The following is a 22,747-nucleotide window of genomic DNA, read 5'->3' as shown; positions in this document are numbered from 1 at the left end:
CTGTCTCAGGGTTTTCAAAATAGATGATGGCTGAGTCAGCTTGTAGGAGGCCACGTTGCATATAAGAGAAGAAGAGGTCAGACTCAAGATGAAGTTGCCTTCTAGCAGGTACACTGCCTGCCTGCTCCAGGGATTTCCTGAGCCCTCAAAGCACCCATCCCATCAAAATCAGTCACAGGGGTCCATGAACATGGCAGGAAGGTGCAGACTTTGAACACCTAAGCAAATCTGCTCTCCTTTCATGGCACCTGTTGCCTCTCATGCCCTTATAAGACAGTGAGCAGGTAGGTGGCAGGAAGCTATCCCACACAGCCAGGAGGCCGGGGCAGAGGTCATAACTGAGCAACCGCACCTGACCCCTGCACCTAGTCTGTGCCATCACTGGTTGGTCGCAGTCATGGAGCGAGCTGGTGGGTGAGTCATGCTGCCTACATGGTGGAGATAGGCAGTAGGCAGCTAATCCTCCCAGTAGCAGGCCGAGGACAGACAACAAAACTGAGCGACCCTGCCTGACCCCTGCACCTAGGTTGGTGCCATCACTGGTTGGTCGCAGTCATGGAGCGAGCTGGTGGGTGAGTCAGGCCTCTCGAATCGCAGAGGTAACAAGTGGTAACCCAACCCGCCTGCCTTGCTGAGCTGGGCGGCCAGTAGGCAACCCGCCCAACCACCAGGACAAAGACAGACCCCATCACTGAACAATTCCGCCCGACCACCACGCCAAGGTTTGTGGCCATCATGGAGTTAGCCAGAGGCTTCTTTATAGGCTGGTGCAGGCATTTTTAATTACCTCTGAGGGTGGACCCATCAACACTGGAAGGGCAACTCCTTTCCTGAGACACCTAAAGCAGGCTGGAGGAGCTTTGACAAGACCCAGGAGCCAAGAAGAGGAGGTATTGAAAAACTCAGGACCAACTCAGAGCCACCCAAGAATATACCACATCTGAAGGCCACTGCCCCTAGAAGGCCAGCTTCCTAGTGGACACCACATTATCAAGTTTCTCCAAGACTTCAGGCTACTTAAGTCTAAGAGGTGAGTTATTGGAAATCTACAGAGACAATAATAGTCGATAGAGGAAATCTGCAATATCCCAGAGTTTCACTATCAGAGTGGTAGTTACCTGAACAATATGAGAAAACAAGGGAAGAAAATGTCCCAAACAAACCTAGATGGTATATCAATAAAATCCAATGACAGTATGGCAGAAGAAATGACAGAAAGGGAGTTCAGAATGTACATACTCAAAACAATCAGAGAAGCAAACGAGGAAATGAAAGAGCAAATGCAGGCATTGAAGGATGAGATGAAAGGGAAAATGCAGCCATTGAATGATCACACCAATCGACAGTTAAAAGAGTAAATACAGGAAGCAAAAGATCATTTCAATAAAGAGTTACAGATATTGAAAAATAAAAAACAAACAGAAATCCTTGAAATGAAGGAAACAATAACCCAAATTAAAACTCGATAGAAAGCATAAGCAATAGGATAGAACACCTGGAAGACAGAATCTCAGATATTGAAGACAAAATATTTAATCTCGAAAACACAGTTGACCAAACAGAGAAGACATTAAGAAATCATGAACAGAATCTACAAAAATTATGGGATATCATGAAAAGACCAAATTTAAGAATCATCAGGATTGAGGAAGGCTTAGAGAAACAAACCAAAGGAATGAACAATCTATTCAATGAAATAATATCAGAAAATTTCCCAAATCTGAAGAATGAAATGGAAAATCAAGTACAAGAGGCTTACAGGACTCCAAATACAGAAAATTACCATAGACCCACACCAAGGTATATTATAATGAAAATACCTAACACAAAAAATAAAGACAGAATTTTAAAGGCTGCGAAACAAAAGAATCAAATTACATTCAGGGGGAAACCAATACGGATATCAGCAGATTTTCAATCCAGACCCTAAAATCTAGAAGGGGCTGGAACAACATTTTTCAAGCTCTGAAAGAAATTGGATGCAAACCAAGAATCTTATACCCAGCAAAACTTACCTTCAGATTTGACAATGAAATAAAATCCTTCCATGATAAAGAAAAGCTAAAAGAATTTACAAAAAGAAAGCTGACATTACAGAACATTCTCAGCAAAATATTCCATGAGGAAGAGATGAAAACGATATAAATCAGCAAAGGGAGGAACTACCCTAAAGGAACAACCAAATAAAGAGAAATAAAGTTGTGTCAAAAAAAAATAAGCCAAATGACCAGGAATACAAATCATATCTCAATAATATCCCTGAATGTTAATGGACTGAATTCATCAATCAAAATACATAGAATGGCAGATTGGATTAAGAAGAAATATTCAGCACTTTGCTGCCTGCAAGAGATTCATCTCATAGAAAGAGATACCCACAGACTAAAGGTGTAAGGATGGGAAAAAACATACCATGCACATGGACACAGCAAAAAAGCTGAGAATCCATCCTCATATCAGAAAATGTGGACTTAGGGCCAAATTTAGTCAGAACGGATAAAGAAGGGCATTTCATACTGTTTAAGGGAAGCATAAATCAGAAAGATCTAACAATCATAAATATCTATGCCCCAAACAGTGACTCATCAATATACATCAAACAAAACCTTCTCAATGTCAGGAATCAAATAGACCACAACACAATAATACTAGGTGATTTTAACACACCTCTCTCATCACTAGACAGATCCTCCAAACAAAAATTAAACAAGGAATCCATAGATCTCAAAAACACAATCAATAATTTAGACTTAACGGTCATTTATAGAAAATACGATCCAACAAAGAGTGAATACACTTTCTTCTCAGCAGCACATGGATCCTTCTCTAAAATATACCATACATTATGCCAGAAAGCTACTGTTAGCAAATACAAGAAGATAGAGATAATACCTTGTAATCTGTCAGATCACAATGGATTGAAAGTAAAAATAAAAACAGAATAGAAAAAGAAACTACTCCAACACCTGGAGATTAAATAATATGCTATTGTACGATGAATGTATAACAGAAGATATCAGGAAGGAAATTTAAAAATTCTTAGAGTTAATGAGAAAAAAGATACAACATATCAAATTCTCTGGGACAATATGAAAGCATTTCTTAGAGGAAATTTATTTCGTGGAGTGCATTCAATAACAGAAGAAAAAAATCAACACATAAATGACCTAACACTATGGCTCAAAGCCCTAGAAAATGAAGAATAGACCAAAACCAAAAGTAGTAGAAGACAGGACATATTTAAAACAGAGCTGAATCAATGAAATTAAAACATAAGAAACAATCGAAAAATTGACAAAATAAATAGTTGGTTCTTTGAAAAAATAAACAAAATTGATAAACCCTTAGCAATACTAACAAAGAGAAGAAGAGAGAAAACCTGAATTACTAAAATTCAAAATGAACAAGGAAATATCACAACAGACACGATTGAAATACAAAACATAATTAGAACCAATTTTGCGAATTTATACTCCAACAAAATAGAACATCTCAAAGACATAAAGAGGTTTCTGGAGACATATGAATTACCTAAACTGAATGAGGACAACATACAAAATTTAAATAGATCAATTTCAAGTAATGAAATAGAAGAAGTCATCAAAAGCGTACCAACACAGAAAAGAACAGGACCAGATGGGTTTTCTCAGCTGAGTTCTGCAAAACCTTTAAAGAAGAGCTCATTCCAATACTTCTGAAAGTATTTCATGAAATAGAAGAGCAGGGAACCCTCCAAAACTCATTCTATGAAGCCAATATCACACTGCTTCCTAAACCAGACAGAGACACATTGAGGAAAGAAAATTTCAAACCAATATCCTTAATGAACATTGATGCAAAAATTCTCAAAAAATCTTAGCAAATCGCATAGAAAAATATGTGAAAAAGATAGTGCACCATGATCAAGTGAGTTTTATCCCAGGGATGCAAGGTTGGCTCATCATTTGGAACTCAATAAATGTAATTCACCATATCAATAGACTGCAAGTCAAGAATCACATGATTATTTCGATAGATGCAGAAAAAATATTTGATAAATACAGCAACCCTTCAGGCTCAAACCCTGGAAAAAATAGGGATAGTGAAAACATTACTTAACATTGTAAAGGCCATCTATGCTAAGCCCATGGCCAATATCATTCTAAATGGTGAAAAACTGAAAGCATTCTCCCTAAAACCTGGATCAAGGCAGGGATGCCCTCTTTCACCACTTCTATTCAGGATTGTCCTCGAAAATCTACCCAGAGCAATTAGACAGACCAAGGAAATTAAAGGGATATGAAGAGGAAAAGAAGAACTCAAACTGTTCCTATTTGCTGATGACAGGATTATACATTTAGAGGAACCAGAAAATTCCACCAGAAAACATTTAGAACTCATAAGTGAATTCAGTAAAGTAGCAGGATATAAGATTAATGCTCACAAATCAATTGCACCTTCATATGTAAGTGATGAATCTTCAGAAAGAGAAATTAGAAAAAAACTACCCCATTCACAATAGCTTCAAAAAATAAAATACTTGGGAATCCATCTAACAAAAGAGGTGAAATACTTCTACAATGAGAACTACAGAACACTTAAAAAGAAATTAAAGAAAACCTTAGAAGATGGAAAGATCTCCCATTTACTTGGATAGGCAGAATTAATATTGTTAAAATGGCCATACTACCAAAGGTACTATACAGATTCAATGCAATTCTAATTAAAATTCCAATGACGTATCTTACAGAATTAGAGCAAGCAATCATGAAATTCATCTGGAAGAATAAGAAACCCAGAATAGCTAAAGAAATCCTTACCAGGAAGAGCGAAGCAGGGGGTATCGCGATACCAGACTTTCAAATATACGACAAAGCAATAGTAACAAAATGGCATGGAATTGGCACCAAAATAGACAGGTAGACCAATGGTACACAATAGAGGACACAGACACATACCCAAACAAATACAAATTTCTCATAATAGACAAAAGTGCCAAAAATATGCAATGGAGATAAGATAGCCTCTTCAACAAATGGTGCTGGGAAAACTGGAAATTCATATGCAACAGAATGAAAGTAAACCCCTATCTCTCACCCTGCACAGAAATCAAGTCACCTTGAAATCAGACCAGATTCCGTGCATCTTAAACAAGAAAAGGTAGGTCCAAATTTTCAACTTGTTGGCTTAGGATCAGACTTCCTTAACTGGACTCCCATAGCACAAGAAATAAAAGCAAGAATCAATAACAGGGATAGATTCAAACTAAATAGCTTTCTCTCAGCAAAGGAAACTATCAGCAATGCGAAGAGAGAGACTAGAGAATGGGAGAAAATCTTTGCCACTCATACTTCAGAGAGAGCACTAATTTCCATAATATATAAAGAACTCATAAAACTCTACACCAAGAATGCAAATAACCCAGTCAACAAATGGGCTAAGGATATGAACAGATGCTTCACAGAAGATCTACAAGCAATCAAGAAACATATGAAAAAAAGGTCAACATCTTTAGTAATAAGAGAAATGCAAATCCAAACTACCCTAAGATTCCATCTCACCCCAATTAGAATGGCAATTATGAAGAATACAAGCAACAATAGGTATTGGAGACGATGTGGGGAAAAAGGTACATTTATACCTTGCTGGTGGGGCTGCAAATTAGTGCAGCCACTCAGGAAAGCAATGTGGAGATTCCTTAGAACATTTGGAATGGAACCACCATTTGATCCAGCCATCCCACTCCTTGCCCTATACCCAAAGGACTAAAATCAGTATACTACAGAGATATAGCCACAACAATGTTCATAGCTGCTCAATTCACAATAGCCAGATTGTGGAAACAACCTAGATGCCCCTCAATTGATGAATGGATAAGGAAACTATGGTATATATACATACCATGGAATATTTTTCAGCCATAAAGAATAATAAATTTTGGCATTTGCAGTCAAATGGATGCAGTTGGAGAATATCATGCTAAGTGATATATGCCAATCTTAAAAAACCAAATGAAAAATGATCTCACTGATAAGAGGATTATGACACATATAGGGGGTGGGAAGGGGTCAAGAATGGAGGAAGGAGGGAGTCTGTAGAGGGATAATAGGGGTAGGGGGAGAAAAAAAATAACAGAATGAATCAAAACCTATTACCATAGGTAAATGTATGATTACACAAATGGTATGCCTCTACTTCATGTAAAAACAGAAAAACAAGATGTATTCCATTTGTATACATAACAAATGAATTTAAAAAAAAAGACAGTGAGCATAGCCCCACAGCTCTCTCACTCTGCAGGTTCCCAAGCATCCTGTTTACCACAGGGAGGACTGCACTGACCTGAGAGTTACGACCAGTTTTGTACCAGGCTCAAGATTTCTGTTTGTGTGTGAGTTCCTAGGGCAGTAAGTGAGGAGGTTGAGGTGGAGATGGTTTCAGGACATGGTGTTGGCACCTCTGATTTTGCCTCTAAAGGAGCAGGCTGGGCTGGCTTCCTCCCTGGCCTTTGTACATATTTGCTTGAGGATGCTGTCTGTTATGTAAATCAGCCTAAGTTCAGGGTTGATTGGGAGCAGCACTGTTCTGTTCAGTGTAGGTTCCAGACCCAGGAACACAGAGACAGAAGGGGAGGTCTGTAGAGTCACCTCAGGCCATGGAACACTTCTTCACCTGTTGGACCCATCATCTGGGACCACAACTCCACCCTGGCCTTTGTGCTTAGAGATGAATCTATGCTCAGGAGGGCCTGGAGGGCCTTGTGTTCACCAAGTTATTGAAGCACATGCAGGTGGGAGGACTCCTGCATTACTCAGGGGCTCTGTGGCCAGTGAAGACGGCAGGAGGCTATTACTAAAATGGGTCCCTAATATGGTATGTATGCACAAAGGAAATTCATTGAGCCATAAAGAATGGAAATATGTCACTTTTAGGAAAATGGAGGGAATTGAGAGCACAGGTTAATCAAAATAAGCCTGTCTAAGAAAGTTAAGGGACATTAAGTTGGCTTTAAAATATGGACGCTAGGGATAAAATGGAATAAAAAGGGATCCTCTGAAAACAGAAAGGAGGCCACCAGTGTATAGAAAGGAATAAAGAAAGGTAGAAGATATTGGGAATGAAATTGATCAAAGTACGTTTGTGTTACAAATGTGACACAATGAAACCATATACTCTGTGTAATTATTGTGCACCAGAGAGAGAGAGAGAGAGAGAAAGAGAGAGAGAGAGAGAGGGAGAGAGAGAAGAGAGAGAGAGAGAGAGAGAGAGAGAGAGAGAGAGAGATTGAGAAATGGGTTATGGATACTAAAAGTGATAACAGTATTCTGAAATAACCAGTCACCTGAATGTGGATAACCATCAGAAACAAGGTGGGTACATTTAGGGAAAACAATTTAGTGATTGTCTTGACCTGCAGAGAGCAGTAGGATAATTCAGCGCTCTTGGAAGTAGTGGGTAGGCAGCCAACACAGGTCCCTGTTGAGTCAAATTCTGAGAAGTAATTAAGGTTGATTGAGAAGTACTGAAGGCAGTGGCTTCAATACAATCTTAACCCCAATTTGTATACCTGAGCCAGTTTTCTAATGTAGAATCCAAAAAGAGGCCCCCAAGAGAGTTCCCAGCACATCAAGGCACTGTTAAAATCCGGGTCAGCCAACAATTTTACTGCCTGTGTTTGGGCAGAGACATGTTCACTGCTTTAAAATTTTCTGTGTTCCTATCATGCTGTAAGGGCACAACGGACAGTTTCCAACTGATACCATATGACTGCAAAACCGTGTTTCCTGTCTGAACTTTTATGCACATGGTACATTGTAAGTCTTCCCCACCTCTGCTCCATCCAAATAGTAAATGACAAACATTGCATCTTGGGATGGGGAGTAGCATAGACCAGTGCCATCTTTAAATACCTAAAGGATTTGTGCTTGAGATTAAATCTCTAAGGGCTTCTCAGTATCCAGGTATATATCCTGCACAGGGGTCTGACCTGGATTCTGCTGGAAACAAGCATAATTCTAGGTGGAGTTTATGTCCAGAATAGGTGATTTTTGGCCTCCTGTCCCAGGACCACCAGCCCTGGGTGAGACTGAGTCATGTCACAGTGTCTGAAACAGAAGAAAGTGCAATGGGCCCAAGGATGAAGGACCCATTGAAGGACCCATAGCCAGGGTTCCCCCATAGAGTTTTGTCTGGGCTGAGATCAAGGTTTGGGCGGGCTGCACTCAGAGGCCTGTGTGGACTGAGTCAGGGGACAGGGTTAGCTGATCCCCTGTGCAGAGAGAAGGGCAAGCAGGGCAGGGGTCCTGGTCATGGTGCAGATGCCCCAGAGCTCTGTCTCCTGTGACAAGCAGCATGGCTGGGATTCCCCAGACCTGTCTTAGTCACTTTAAGGTCCTTCAGGGGCTGTGATTGTTTAGTGATTATGCAAATTTACTCTTCCCCTGGGGGTCCTATTGAGGCATAATGGGGAACATTCTTACCAAATGCTGTGCCAGAATAGAAGACTGAGGAGGTGTGGTACCTTAACTTCCTCTAGTTGCTTCTCTGGGCCAAAATGAGGTTTTGGCCTTCAATGCCTCTGCTCACAGTCTCCCTCTAGGAATTGAGCCCATGAACACTGTTCCATCCCTGCTTAGTTGTTGTATGTCCAGGGCCCAGATCAGCAAGCCTGTTTATATTCCTGGAACCTTTCCGGGAGTTGAGCGGGGCCCTTCTGAGAGACCAACGTCACATGGCTTAGCAGAAAGTGGACAACAGATCCACTGAGTCACATCCCTAGTTCTACTCATTTATTTACTTTCATTGACACAGGGTCTTTCTCGGTAGTTTGCTGAGGCTGACTTTGAACTTGCAATCATCCTTCCTCCTGAGCTGTTGGGATGACAGGCAAGCCCCACCATGCTGGCTCCAAGATATGTCTTAATGAAAATGTCTTAGACACAGAATGAGTTTACATTTTTTAAAGTTAGAAGGGAAAAAAATGCACATTACATTTAGCAGTAAGTAATTTTGGATTCATCTCATTTTTCAACCCACACCCTTAAAGCCAGGAAGGCCTGAGATAATATACACCAAACTTGGAAAGAAAAGAGGTGCCAACCAAGATTATCACATCTAGCAAAACTATTTCTCAGAACTGAACATGAAACAGAACCTTTCTTGATAAGCAGAAACCAAAAGACTTATACCACTAAGCCTGTCCTACAGTAAATGCTTCAATGTAGAAGAAATAAAAAATAAAATAAAAAGGATTCATAGGGATGACTCTCAACAAAAGAACAGTAAATTAAAGGAGAGTCAAATCTGAATTAAACATTAGAAATAAATCAAAATGACATGAAATAAAATCATCATCTCTATAGTAAGAGTGAATGTAAATGATCTAGTTTGTTCAATTAAAAGACACAGATTGGCAGATTAGATTAAGAAACAGTAATTCTAATCAGAAAAATGAGAAATTACACTCCATTTATTTATGATTCAACAAGATGTGTAAATGCATTCTATTCTAATGAACAACTAATTAGAAGAGATTTTTAACAATAAGGCCCACAGAATGTGAGACTCAACTTACAAAGACATCCACAGACTGAAGGTAAAAGGGTAGAAAAACATATACCATGCAAATGAAAACTGAAAGCAAGCAGGGGTAACTACTCTAATAACAGACAAAGTAGACTTGAGGTCGAAATTTATCAGAAAAAAATAAAATGGTCACTTAATACAGGTTATGGGAATCATTCAACAAGAAATGACAATAGTAAAGATTTATGCCCTTCAAAATGGTGCACCAGTGTACATAAAACAAATCCTTCTCTATATAAAGAATCAAATAGACCACAATAGAGTAACACTTGGTAATTTTAACATGACTCTTTCAACATTATACAGGTCATCCAGACATAAACTAAGTAAGACTTTGGAACTAAAAAATACTTTAAACCAAATGGACATTACTGACATCTACAGAATATTTTATCCATCAACAACTGAAATCACTTCTCAGTGCCATAGGGAACTTTGCCTAAAATGGATCATCCTTAAGAGAGCACAAAGCAAATCTTAGCAAATACAAAAATTAGTGATAATCCCTTGCATCCCATCAGATCATAATGGATTGAAATTAGAAATCAACCACAAGATTAAAAACACAAAACATTTTAACATCAGGAGATGAAATAATTCAAGTTTGAATGAGGAAGGTACCCACAGAACTCCTGGAAGAAATTCTTGGAAAAAATACTGGGAAACAAATAGCGATGCAACAACTCAAAATCTCTGGAACAGTATGAAAGCAATTCTAGGAGGAAAGTTTATAGCATTAAAGTGCTACAATCAAAAAAATAGCATTATCCTAAATCAATATGGTGCTCCTATACCACAAGGTCCTGGGGGAAAAAACCAAAGAGATTCCCAAATCTGTAGAGGTCAGGAAATAATTAAGATCAGAGTCAGAATTAATGAAATTGAGAATAAAAATACAAAGGATCAATGAAATTGTTGGTCCTTTGGAAAGATAAACAAGATTGATAAACCCTTGGACACACTAACCAAAAGAAAAAGAAGACCCAAGTTCACAAACTTAGAGATTAAAAAGGAGACATCATCAAGACACTTCTGAAATACAAAGGATTATTAGAAACTATTTTGAAAATTTATACTTCAATAAAGTGGAAAATCTGGAAAATATTGACAAATTTAAGACACAGATGACGTACCCATACTGAATCATATATAGAAAACGTAAACAGACCAAGATTAAGCAATGCAAAAGCAGCAATTAAAGCATTCTAACAAAGAAAACCCAGGACCAAATGGATTCTCAGTTGAGTTCCATTAGACTGTTAAAAAGGAACTAATGCCAATCCTCTTCAAAGTATTCTATGAAATAGAAAAGGAAGGAACACTTTTAAATTTATTCTGTCAAGTTCATTCAATAAAGCCAGTATTAGGGACTGGGCTTGTAGCTCAGTGGCAGAGCTCTTCCCTATCATGTGTGAGGCACTAGGTTCCATCCTCAGCAACACTACATAAAAATAAATAAAAAAAATAAAAGTATTCTGTCCATCTGCAACAACAACAAAAATTTTTGAAATCCAGTATTACCCTGACACCCAAACCAGAGAAATACACATCAGACGGACCTGATCATCATAGATGCAAAACCAGTTAGAACATGTTGACACACCACATTAAAAATGCATTCAGACACACGTCTTGATAAAGTTGGTTCCATCCCAGGAATGCAAGGTTGATTCAAGACATGCAAATAAATAAATGTAATTTTTTACATGAATAGATTTATGGACAAGAATCACATATTATCTCAACAGATGCAAAAGAAGTATCTAACAAAATCCAGCACCCATTCATGTTGAAAACACTGGAGAAACAATAGAGTTATGGAGAAGAATCACATATTATCTCAACAGATGCAAAAGAAGTATCTTACAAAATCCAGCACCCATTCATGTTGAAAACACTGGAGAAACAGTAGTGTTTAAAACAGGAGCTGTAGAAGGAAATTGCCTGAAGACGGTAAAGGCTATGTATGACAAAACTAAGACCAGCATCATACTGAATGGAGAGAAACTGAAAACATTTCCTCTAAAACCAGGAACAAGTCAAGGATGTCCATTTTCATCTATCCTATTCAAGGATTCCTTAAAACTCGAACCAGATCAGGCCAAAGAAGGAAATTAAAGGATCCAAATGGGAAAAGAAGTCAAATTACCTGTTTCCTGATGACATGATCCTATATTTAGAAGAGCAAAAAAAAAAAAAAAACTCCACCAGAAGACTTCTAGAGCTTGCCATAAGGGTCGCATATCCTGGCTGGGGCGTGGCGGCAGGGACCTCGCGAATGCTGGGGTCTCAGCGCCCAGAGCCCTGCGCCACCGCCATAGGTCCCTGGCACATGAATGCAGCTGAGCCTGGCGCAGCTGAACAGCTGAGGCCGGGCGCCTGGAGCGGGTGGGCGGCGCTGTGAGGGCCACAGCTCCCTTTGCAAGCCACGCTCTCCAGGACTAGCTAGGCAGTGATTTGCAGCACCAGATTCACCTTCAGTCATGGCCCCCCTAGAGCCAAGCGGGGCCCCGCGGCTGCCCCACTCCGACCCAGTTTCCCTGTCCCCATTGTGCAAAGACCGCCGCGGCGTCCTCCAGGTCTCCCTGCCTACCCGTGCGGGGCAGCCGCCCTGGCCCAGAGGGCTCCCTGGTCCCAGCCCGCGTCCCTCCCTGGTCCCAGGCCGCGTCCCTGCGGAGCTCCTCTTCTTTCTAGGCTTCTTTCCCGCTCTAGCCCTGCCACGACCTATCCATGCACCACCTGAGTCTTGTGGGAGCCTCTGTCCGCGGCCAGGCCTTGTGCTGTCCTCTCCACTACCTTCCTCTCCTCCCCACCCGGCGTCCGCACCTCAGCCAGACCTGGGAGAGCCGGGTCCAGACCCGCAGCCCGCACCAAATCTGCGGGGCGCCATTGCCAAAGGTGAAGGAACTGAACTCAGAATCACACACCTGTGGAACCACACGTCCAGCCTACCAAAGTAAGTGCAGAGGGAACATCCCCCAAGTAGAAACTGCATTACTTCAGCAACAGAGCAACAGCCTCGCATCAGAAATTACCATTGACAGAAAACAATAGGGAACAGGAATTTTGCCAAAGTGAAATTGGCAAGACATGTTCTAACTGGTAGAGAGGTTGCTGTGAAAATAACAGACAAAACACAGCTAAATCCTACCAGTGCAAAACAGCTGTTTGAAGAAATACGAACAATGAAGATACTGAGACATCCTGATACAGTGAAATGTTCAGAAGTTATAGAAACAGAGAAAGTTCCTCTATTTAGTCATGGAGTACCAGAGTGGGGGTGAAGTGTTTAATTACTTACTTGCCAATGGAGGAATGAAAAAGAAAGAGGCCCATGCAAACTTTAAGCAGATTGTATCTGTCATATAGTATTGGCATCAAAAGTGCATCACTGTGATCTTAAGGCTGGAAACCTTCTTGATGCTGATATGAATATTGAAATTGCTGACTTTAGTTTTAGTGAGGAAATCTCAGTCAGGAACAATTTTGACACATTCTGTGGCAGCCCACATTATTGTGGCAGCCAGAACTTAAAGAAACTAAACTTAAGCGAGTCTTGTGAGGAAAGAACCATATCCCCTTCTACATGTCCACGGACTGTGAAAATCTTCTGAAGAAATTATTAGTGCTGAATCTAATAAACAGAGGCAACTTGGAACAAATAATGAAAGATCAGTGGATGAATGTTGGTCGCTAAGAATTAAAGCCATATACTGAGCCTGAAACAAATTTCAGTCATATAAAAATAATGGACATTATGGTCACCATGGATTTTGAATGAGATGAAATAAATGATGCCTTAATAAGTCAGAAATACAATGAAGTTATGGCTATTTATTTTCTTGTATTTAGAAAACCACCTGAAATTGAAGGCAGTCAGTTGAAATTCAGTGGAAAATTGTTTCAGAAGTCCCAGCCCAGTAGTGACCTAAACAACAGCACTCTTCAGTCCCCTGCTCACCTGAAGGTCCAGAGAAGCATCTCAGCAAATGAGAAGCATCCACGTTTTAGCTTGTCCTTTCTTTCCCCTTCCATATCATACACTAAATGACCTCAGGCTAACAGTGTAGAAAGTGAACAGAGTTGGACAAAGATGTGGCTCATAAACTTGTCAGCTCCACAGTTGGATCAAAAAGTGAGATGACTACAAGCCCACTTGTGGGTCCAGAGAGGAAAAAGTCTTCAAATATTCCATGTAACAATATGCACCCTGGAGGTAGCATGGCAAGAAGGATACATACATCTCTGAGAGGACCACAGATGGATTCATAGCATTGCAGAATGGAAAGGAGAGCAGCCTTTTGGAGATGTCAACAATTAGCATATCTTCTGCAGGATCTGCTATGTTCTCTGCTATTTCCTCAGCCCGACTCTGCCACCAGGAATCCATGTTCACTTCTGGTCACCCTAATAATTCATGCTGTCAACCATTAAAATGGCTCTCTAGCTTAGTGGTACACCAAGAGTGCCTGCTGCTTCCTCATCTGCTCACAGTATTAGTACCACCACTCCAGACAGGACCCATTTTCCCTGAGGGAGTTCAAGTCCAAGCACTTTCCATGGAGAACAGCTCCTGGAGCAACAAAGTGCTCCTTGTAATGCCTCGCTAGCTTCGCCATCCCAAGAAACTGATGCATTTACATATGCCAGAAGAGGAATGTCCACTGGTATAATAAGCAAAATCACATCAAAATTCATTTGCAGAAGTTCATCAGGGGAAGCAAAAGAAAGAGACAATGAAGAGGGTAAAGATTCCAAGACTTGTTCTTTGTGGTTCACATGCAGTGTGAAGACCACTAGTTCCATGGACTTTAATGACATGAGAGAAATTCAAAAAGTGTTAGATACAAATAACTGTAATTATGAACAAAAAGAGAGATTTTATCTTTTCTGTGTCCATGGAGATGCTAGACAGGATAGCCTCATGCAGTGGGAGATGGAAATCTGCAAACTGCCACATTTCAAGTGAATATCTGGGACTTCTATTGCCTTGAAGAACATCCCATCCAAAATAGCAAATGAGCTTAAGCTGTAAAGAAATTCAAATTTACAGGATGAGAGAGGATACACCCATAAATTATCTAGTTTATGAATGTAGTGTTATGTAATGTTATTCACCTGTGATTCTCCCCATGTGGTATTTGCCCTGAATGCAATTATACATAGTTATAAAGTATAAAATTAAATTCAGTATAACTATAATAAATCTGTTTCTTAAAATAGGTTCACATGTACAGGCAAGTTTATTGTGTGTTTCTGTTTGTAGAGTTGTATAATGAAATATGAATACTTAAAATCTTGTACAATTGTCTGAATTTCTGCACATAAATGTAAGTTTGATGCTTTGAGTTGAAAATGTTTTTTTATGTTATTTATATTTTGGTAGGTTTTTTAATTCTCACCTCAATCATACTATTTTGAAAATTGTATCCAGGATTAAAAGTGCACAGTAGTCTTTAAAATTGTAGTATGGATGTTTAAAAATTATTTTGAAATCACATTCAAAATTAAATCAGAAGTGGATCAGTTTTATTATACACAGAATTATTTTTGTTTATTGTTGCTGTTACCCTTGTTATCACACAAGTTTTCATTAAGATACAAAATGTTTACAATGTCAGCACATCGAGTTTTTAAAATAAAGTACATGAAAATAAATGATAGCTTTTGCTTGAGCTGAGAAGTACTGGGGAAAAAGTAAATCTATACCAGATTTCTTTTGAACTTTGAAGTGTTTTCTGTCCCACTGCTAATTGTAGACTCAAAGTAGTAAAGAATCAATACTTCAGCAGGCTATTATAATGTCAGCTGTCACTTAGGTCAGCTGCCTTCAGAATAACACAGTATGAATGCAGAAATGTAATAACATTGGGACTGTTTCATAGCACAAACGCATCTTTACAGCATTGATCAATGCATGGGTTAAGAAATAATGCCACCTCAGGAATTAACTGGCATTGGGAACATTTGCTTCATTCTCCTCCCATTCTCTTCGTCCACCATCCACCCCTGCCTCTATAATCTCTGTAAGTACTTAAGAGACTTGTGAGCAAAACATACTATTTATAACAGTTCATTAGTGAATTATGCTTATGTGGCTGTTCACTTTGTTCCCATGTAACCCATTTGTTTTCAGTATTTTGCCAGATTTCTTATATTTATTCTTCATTATGATGCCCAGAATGCTTTGTATTGAGGCATTTACCTACTTTTCTTTCATCATTAGTGATACATACAATGTAAAACCACTAGTAAAAGTACCATTTAATACTTGTTATTTTATACTGAATTAGCCTTGGAGGTTGATTGTGCAATGATATTTAATGTTGTAATTACTGTAATATCAAATTATGGGCCCAATCTTCACACTCCTGAGAAATATTATTCAGATTTTATGGAAGAGAAATAAAGCTGTGATAAATTCTGTAGTTCTAACCTACATTGGAAATCTCTTAAGTATAGGTGATTTGCCATGCCATGATAGCTTTCAGACGAAGATGAATTTTATATCCTGTACTGTATTGTGTTGTAGCTTTCTTCTGTAACAGTTCTGTTTCAAAATGAAGTGTACTTTTGCCTTAGCAAGGGTGGTATTTGAAAAAGCAAAACAAAACTGGGTAGCCTCTTTTTACTCCAGTATTCTTCAGAACAAATGATGCAGTTTTTTCTTTACTTTCACTGGTGCACGCTGAAATTTTCCTTGAAGAGTTCTCATAATAACGTACTGGTCTTTGGCTCTTTTCAAAAAGGCTTCTAGAGCTGATGATCATATTATAGAAAATAGTACGATACAAGATTTACATACATAAATTGATTTCCTCTTCTCCAATTATAAATCCACTGAAAAGAATTATTCACAGTAACCTGAAAAAATACTTGGGAATCAATCTTATCCCACCTGGACAACCAATATGGTTCCTCAGACCTTATTGAACCTGGAGTAATCCTGATTGCAAAACCTGAACAATATAGCAAATTAAAAAATACTATCAACCTGATTTATGAACATCAACATCAAAATTCTAAATAAATATTAACAAATTTGAAAAAAAAAGAGATTACGTGGTCTTCCCCCTTTTTTTTCAATCCCTGTACACACACACACACACACACACACACACACTTCACTTTTCTTGTTGCCTTCTGTACAGTGACTCTACATTTAACTGCTCACCCCTTTCAGCTCACCAGGCTGGGAATTTCCTGAAGTCAGGTTACAGTTGACAAGTCTCTGTGTAACCCCTTACATGATAAGTTCTAGCATATACTATAGTAAATGTCATTTAATAGTAAATGTCACAAATTTCTATTTCTTGTATCTATTTCTGCTTACACAGGATAATCATCTAGTCAAACCCTGGGATTCTCTAGCCACTCAGATTTGAAGTTACAATCTGCAGTTAACCATTTCTTCCTCTGACCTCCATACTGGTCTCCATGACTACAGTGGAGATAGTGTAGCCGGTCTGTGGGTCTTCTCTGCTATGGTATAGAGATGGTCACTGTCATGTGTTCATGTTGCCCTTGGCAGTTGTTACCTTTGGGTGAGCCCCTCAGATGAGAAGGCTTTGCAGGCCAGGGACACTTGTAGGTGAGTGGCCCAACGTGTGGCACTCTGCTGGGCCCTCTGCTGGTTCCACCTGTGGGTTGTTCACAAGACTGTCATGCTTTAAGGCTAACAAGTTTCTAACCCTTTGCAGAACTGACTGCGTACTTTGCTGTAAGGCTGCTATGGTTTGAATTGCTCCCAGACTTCATGTACTCTCTGGTATTCTGCACAAAACATGCTAAATCATTACCCAAGGCAAAGAGAAAATATAGAAATCCTTATACAAAATCCAGGTGGAAAATATGGTTATAGTTTCTGAGTTATGATCCTTTTCCCCTTAAATGGTTTATTATTTATACAGCCTAATACACATAATGAAGGTAGGGGAGAAGAAACAGAAATTGACAAATAACAAATATATTTGTCATCAGTCTTCATACTATACAGATAACTCTTAATATAAATGAAATTAGAAATAACAGAATTTCCATCTTTTTGTAATATTGAATACCATTCAAGTAATAATATGAATGCCTTGTTTATGTATGCAAACATACATATTAAAAATGTGCCAAGAAATTTGAAAATAATTTTCTCTACAAAGTTTATATTTAACAGAGTGTCCTTTCAGAATAACCAGGATAATCTTTCAAGGAAAATCCTTTTTCTTCTGAGAATTAAACCCAGGTTCTTCTGACTTTCTGAAGGGCCCCTCCTCTCCCATCACCTCACTCATTCCCTCAGCCCCTATCCCCTGCCCCAAATTTCCCTGTGCATAGTCAAACCCCTCCCTCTGCTCTAAGGCAGGCTCTGTAGTGGAGGCCAGGTCCAGAGACATGGTCAGAATCTTCTGTTCCTGTTCATCTACAGATCCTTCCCTACAGAACCAGGCTTATCTCTGAGTAATTTGTTCCTAGGAATTTCTGATCATCCAGGAATCCCAGCTTGGAAATTGACTCATAGTCACAAAGGCTTTTGGTATTGTGACCTGTAAACTGCCAAGGCCCCACCTGGTTCCTTCTCCCTGTCCAAATCTAGTGTCCTGCCTTTGAAACCTGGTTCCACTTGCTTCAGGCCCATTCACTCACACTAGCTCTGTGTCTAACCTCTGTGGTGCAAAGCTTCCTGCTATGCCCACTGGCAGCTCTATCACCTCCCTCAAGGCCACAAGGTGATGTGAGCATCTCAGTAGTCACAGAGCTTGACCCACACAGGGTATGTTCCAAGTATAAAGAATCATTTTCTGTCTCTCAGGGACAGAGAACTCCTGGTGTTTGCTGTGTGATAGTCCTTGAATGCTCCTCACACCAGGCAGGGGCAAGAGTGATAGAAAGAGAAAGGTCAAATTGTCACCTAGATTCGAGTCCTCAGGGACTTTATCAGGAATAGTTGACTTCACAGTCAGTTTATGTTTTGTAGAGAGTTCCCCAAGCTTGGGTTTCCTGGACAAATGGGAAGATGGTTGGATAGATAGACCTGGTATTGATTCCTGGTGCACTGACTCATTTGTCAACAAATATTCATGGACCATGTAATCTGTGCTAGAGTCCAAACCAGTTGATTCTAGATACAGTGTTGAGTAGTGCAGATGCTCCTTGAAACGGTGAGAGAGGGAATGTTTTCTGGGAAATAGCTCTGAACTTTGAATACAGATTGGGGAATAACATGGTTGGATAGAACAAATTAACAGAGACTACCAAGGTTGCTGCTCCTGGTAACTCTCCTGTGCTAAAATTGTGAAGCAGAACTTCACTTAAAGAGTGCCTGTTTTGGGCAATCCGAGGGGTGTGTAATATGGAGTGAGAAGAGAGTTCAAAGTCACTACATTAAAGAAGCTGAAGCATAACTTGTGCAACAATATACTGTAGAGGGGAAAGGGAGGAGAACACATTTCCTGTCTCTCCTTTCTATGAGGGAAATTGGAGGAAGGAATTGCCTTATGCTCCAGCACAGAAGAGGGGCAACTGGGGGAACTGACTTCCCAAAAGCTGTCCCTGCCCTAAGAACACATTTGGCAAACCCAGAACACACAGCCTAGTGTGGGTCTAAGAGACCAGAAGAAAATCAAAAAAGAGGAGTAAAGTTTTTGAGGGGGAAAGTGGTCAGAAAAACACACTTCACTACGCTCCTCACAAAACAACCTCTTATGAAATTGGCTGCCTGAAAGTACTGCTGTAAAGAGGAGCCTGGGGGAGAACACAAAATGGTGGGGAGAAATTCATACTTTGGCTTCTAAACCCTAAAGTAGTGAAAACACATAGTTGATGTGTGTCTAAAGGGAATAAAAATTGACCACTCCCCTTCATGAGAGAAATCCAGGGGTTTTTCCTGTGGGACAGTCCTCCAGCAAAGCCCAGCATCTGCTCAGCCAGGGAACTGCACCAGTTAAAAACCTGCAGACCAATCCATGGCAGAACTTGTAAACGTAACCTGAACCCTGCCCCGAGGGGCAGAGCCTGTGGGAACTCCGGTCACTTCAGCAACCACAACTAGCAAACCGAGAAGAATATTCAGAACTCCAATGGGAACAATTCCCTAAATATTAAGCTAGATCCTCTATTATTTTTCTTTTTTTTACTCATTAGTGTTTTCTTTTCAGTCTTCTTTTGTGACCTGCCTGGCTCCTGGACATTTATACATTTATGTTTATTTAGACCTGTATTTAGTTCTTCTTTTCAATTTAATTTGGGTTGTTTTTTTTTTCTTCGTGTCATATTCCTAACATTTTGTAAGGCTGTTCTTCCTCATAGATCAGTTGTTTCAGAACTAAGATGTTTAGGGTTGGAAAGAGTGTCTTATACTGGAAAATTGGAGACATATGGCAGGACCACCTGCCATTGCAGAGTCTAGAGACTGAGCCCTGCTCTGGCTCCTTCCCAGATGCGAAATATCCACCATGAAGTGTTCACTACTGAGCTGTCTAACATCATGACTGGTCAATCACACAGTTGTGGCCTCATGTTCAAGTGATGACTAATGTTATTTTGCAGCTACAATACCTGGGTTTATACCATGAGCTGTTTTTCAAAAGGTGTGTAATTATGTAGAGCAGATGACAATATTGTTCCCAAACTCCCATGGTCTAAACTGGGAATGGCTAGGGGGTCTTGACCTAAAAACCATATTTTGACTCCTATCACCAACTCTTCTATTAGCATACCATTGTGACATATTGTCACACTCTCTCTCCTCCGAATACATGCCCATTTTCAATTTTCACTGTCACATATATTTGCTAGCCACCACAGAGATGGACTTTGGCTCCAGAAAGGGCACTGGCCTGAGATCACCCTCGCTCATTCCTTCTCTCAGGCACCAGCCCCAAGGTGCTGGACTCAGTGAGCTGCAGAGCATGGAATTAGGTCAATGCAATCGGGGAAATGCTAATACCAGATTACCTGATGATGGAAATGATGAAGGACAAAAAGAACTTGAGCAACCTGTCCAAATTCTGCAGGATCTCCAACCACCTCTAGAGGCTGCTGGAAGAACAAATTTGCACAGGGAAGATCTTTGGACTCAGAGGACTTATAGTTAAACAGCTTGAAGTAGAAACTGGATTTATAATATTGGCGCCAGCCAGGGGTCAATGACACATAAAAAGGAGGAGGAGCAGAATAGAGCAAACCCAATTGTGAGCATCTCAATGAAGATTTCCAAGTGTGAATCACTGTGGAAGATGCTCAGAGCACAGCAGAAATAAAACCGAGGAGAGCAGTAGAAGAAGTGAAGAAACTACTGGTACCTACATCCAGAGGAGAAGACAGCCTGAAGAAGATGCAGCTGATGGAGATGGGGATTCCAAATGACACCTAGAGAGATGCCAACATTAAATCACCAGTCCTTGGTTTTTCTCTTGCAGTAACAGCCCAGGCTGCTTCTAGGATCATAACTGGGCCTAGGCCTGTCCTCTCCACATCTGACCCTAGCATTATACCTTTGATCGGACAAATACAGACAACTGATATGCTAAGCGCAACTCATCGCCCAACTTCGGCAGTAGTCCCTCCAGGACCTGAGCCTGGGTTGATCTACACACCCTACCAATACCCTTTCATCTTGGCACCAGCTACATCAATCCTTGACTACCCTGTTGAACCCAGAGGTGTATGAGATGGAGTGGCTACTGAAGTTCAGAGGCAAGACATGTGTGTGCATCATTACCAAAGGATTGTGACCAAAGGCTGAGCTGCCACTGGCAACGAACCTGTGAACTTCTGATCCTGAACACTTCTCCCAGTGATGACCTTACCACACTTGCCTGCTGAATGGTGACCTTTGCTTGCCTGTGATCTGTGCAGCAAGTTGAGGCACCTGTCAATTTGCATTGCCATCTAAACAAACAAAAGACAAAGGAAATGTTTTCCTGTAATTCACCTACCCACCCCCTCCTCAAGCCCCACCCCATTTGGATGAAAGTGTTTCTAGAAACTTCCCTGAATAGTAGGAATGTATTAAGGCCCAAATCATCCCACAGCACTGATTATCTTTCATTTTTTCACCTCAAGTGAATGGTAAGAAGGGAGACAGTTGACACTTTTCTACTCAATGACAGGAAGCAATTACTGTAAGAGACTTCTAGGAAACCTTTCTTCTCATTGGGATGCCACTTTCTCTGACTGAACTGTGTGATGATGCATCATGCATGAACCTTCTTCAGTCAGGTAAATCCCTGGTGAAGTGATTCAAAGAGGATTCAAAGTTTGATATGCTGTTCAGTCACTACAGTGCCCCAAAAGGGCAGAAGGTGCACCTTTTGAAATATTGCCTGCCACGTTTTAAGTATTAGAAGATTGTGCCATGAGAGAAAAAGTTAAGGGGTTTTGAAAAGAAATGGAAAGAACAAAACTGCAACAGTATTTTTAAAAAGATGAATATCTGAGCTAATATTGCAGAACCTTTATTTTATGCCTCCTTAATAAAATTTGAGAACTCTTTCCATACATTGTGTGTCACGTTATTGGGCAAACTGTTCAAGGATTTTTTTCAAGTCCCTTTGTAGAAGAAAATTGTTCAGGATGTGAAATCCATACCTGTCTATTTGCTGTATACCTATAATGGAAATGAAGATAAAAGTGTAGTTCATTGAAACAAATGAACAAAAATACATTTACTCTTCAAGGGTGCTTGTGCAAAATGTGTTTGGGTGTGTTTTTGTGTTTATATATGTGTGTGTGTATACATATATATATATATATATATATATATACATATACATAAAACGTATCATTTAATACCTTCAAGTGTTTTAAAATAATAACAAAAATCTTTTATTTTATTAAATGATTTTTTCTGGTGTTTGTCAAAATCGAAGGACCAAAAGCACATTTTAGTCTTTATTTTTTATATTTGACAGATTGAAAGAAATCTAAAGAAAAGAAAATGACTTATTTTTCTTTGTGTTCATTTAGTGAAGTATCTGGTAAGATCAGCTCCTACCTCAGAGAGAAAGTTAATGCATGTGACTCAGTCACACAGTGTGTGAAAGATGATATGAGTTCTATTCAGAGAAGGAGGATGCATTGTTTTGTTTGTTTGTTTTTTGTTTTATTATTTTTTTTATTTATACTGGAGATTATAGTATACCTAGGCAAAGTTTTTCATAAATAAGATTTATTTCTTATTTAATTTCCA

General features: G+C 39.7%; 3 protein-coding genes and 2 pseudogenes across 11 annotated transcripts in view; 2 read left to right on the top strand and 3 right to left on the bottom strand.

Moving 5' to 3' along the window:
- Positions 1-22,747, bottom strand: part of LOC124991706 (immunoglobulin lambda-1 light chain-like) — a 1,192,366-nt gene that overhangs the window by 360,191 nt on the left and 809,428 nt on the right. The window lies entirely within an intron of this gene.
- LOC124991707 (immunoglobulin lambda-1 light chain-like) overlaps positions 1-22,747 on the bottom strand; it is a 1,154,667-nt gene that overhangs the window by 364,650 nt on the left and 767,270 nt on the right. The gene's annotated exons all lie outside the window — the stretch shown is intronic.
- Positions 1-22,747, bottom strand: part of LOC124991709 (immunoglobulin lambda-1 light chain-like) — a 981,515-nt gene that overhangs the window by 369,165 nt on the left and 589,603 nt on the right. The gene's annotated exons all lie outside the window — the stretch shown is intronic.
- LOC124991702 (serine/threonine-protein kinase MARK1-like) lies at positions 12,579-14,599 on the top strand (annotated as a pseudogene).
- Positions 20,494-21,226, top strand: LOC124990507 (protein quaking-like; annotated as a pseudogene).

The sequence above is a fragment of the Sciurus carolinensis genome, chromosome 8, assembly GCF_902686445.1.
Source record: "Sciurus carolinensis chromosome 8, mSciCar1.2, whole genome shotgun sequence".
Lineage (NCBI taxonomy): Eukaryota > Metazoa > Chordata > Mammalia > Rodentia > Sciuridae > Sciurus > Sciurus carolinensis.
The sequence above is the reverse complement of the archived record's forward strand: the minus strand, read 5'-3'. Positions and strand labels throughout refer to the sequence as shown.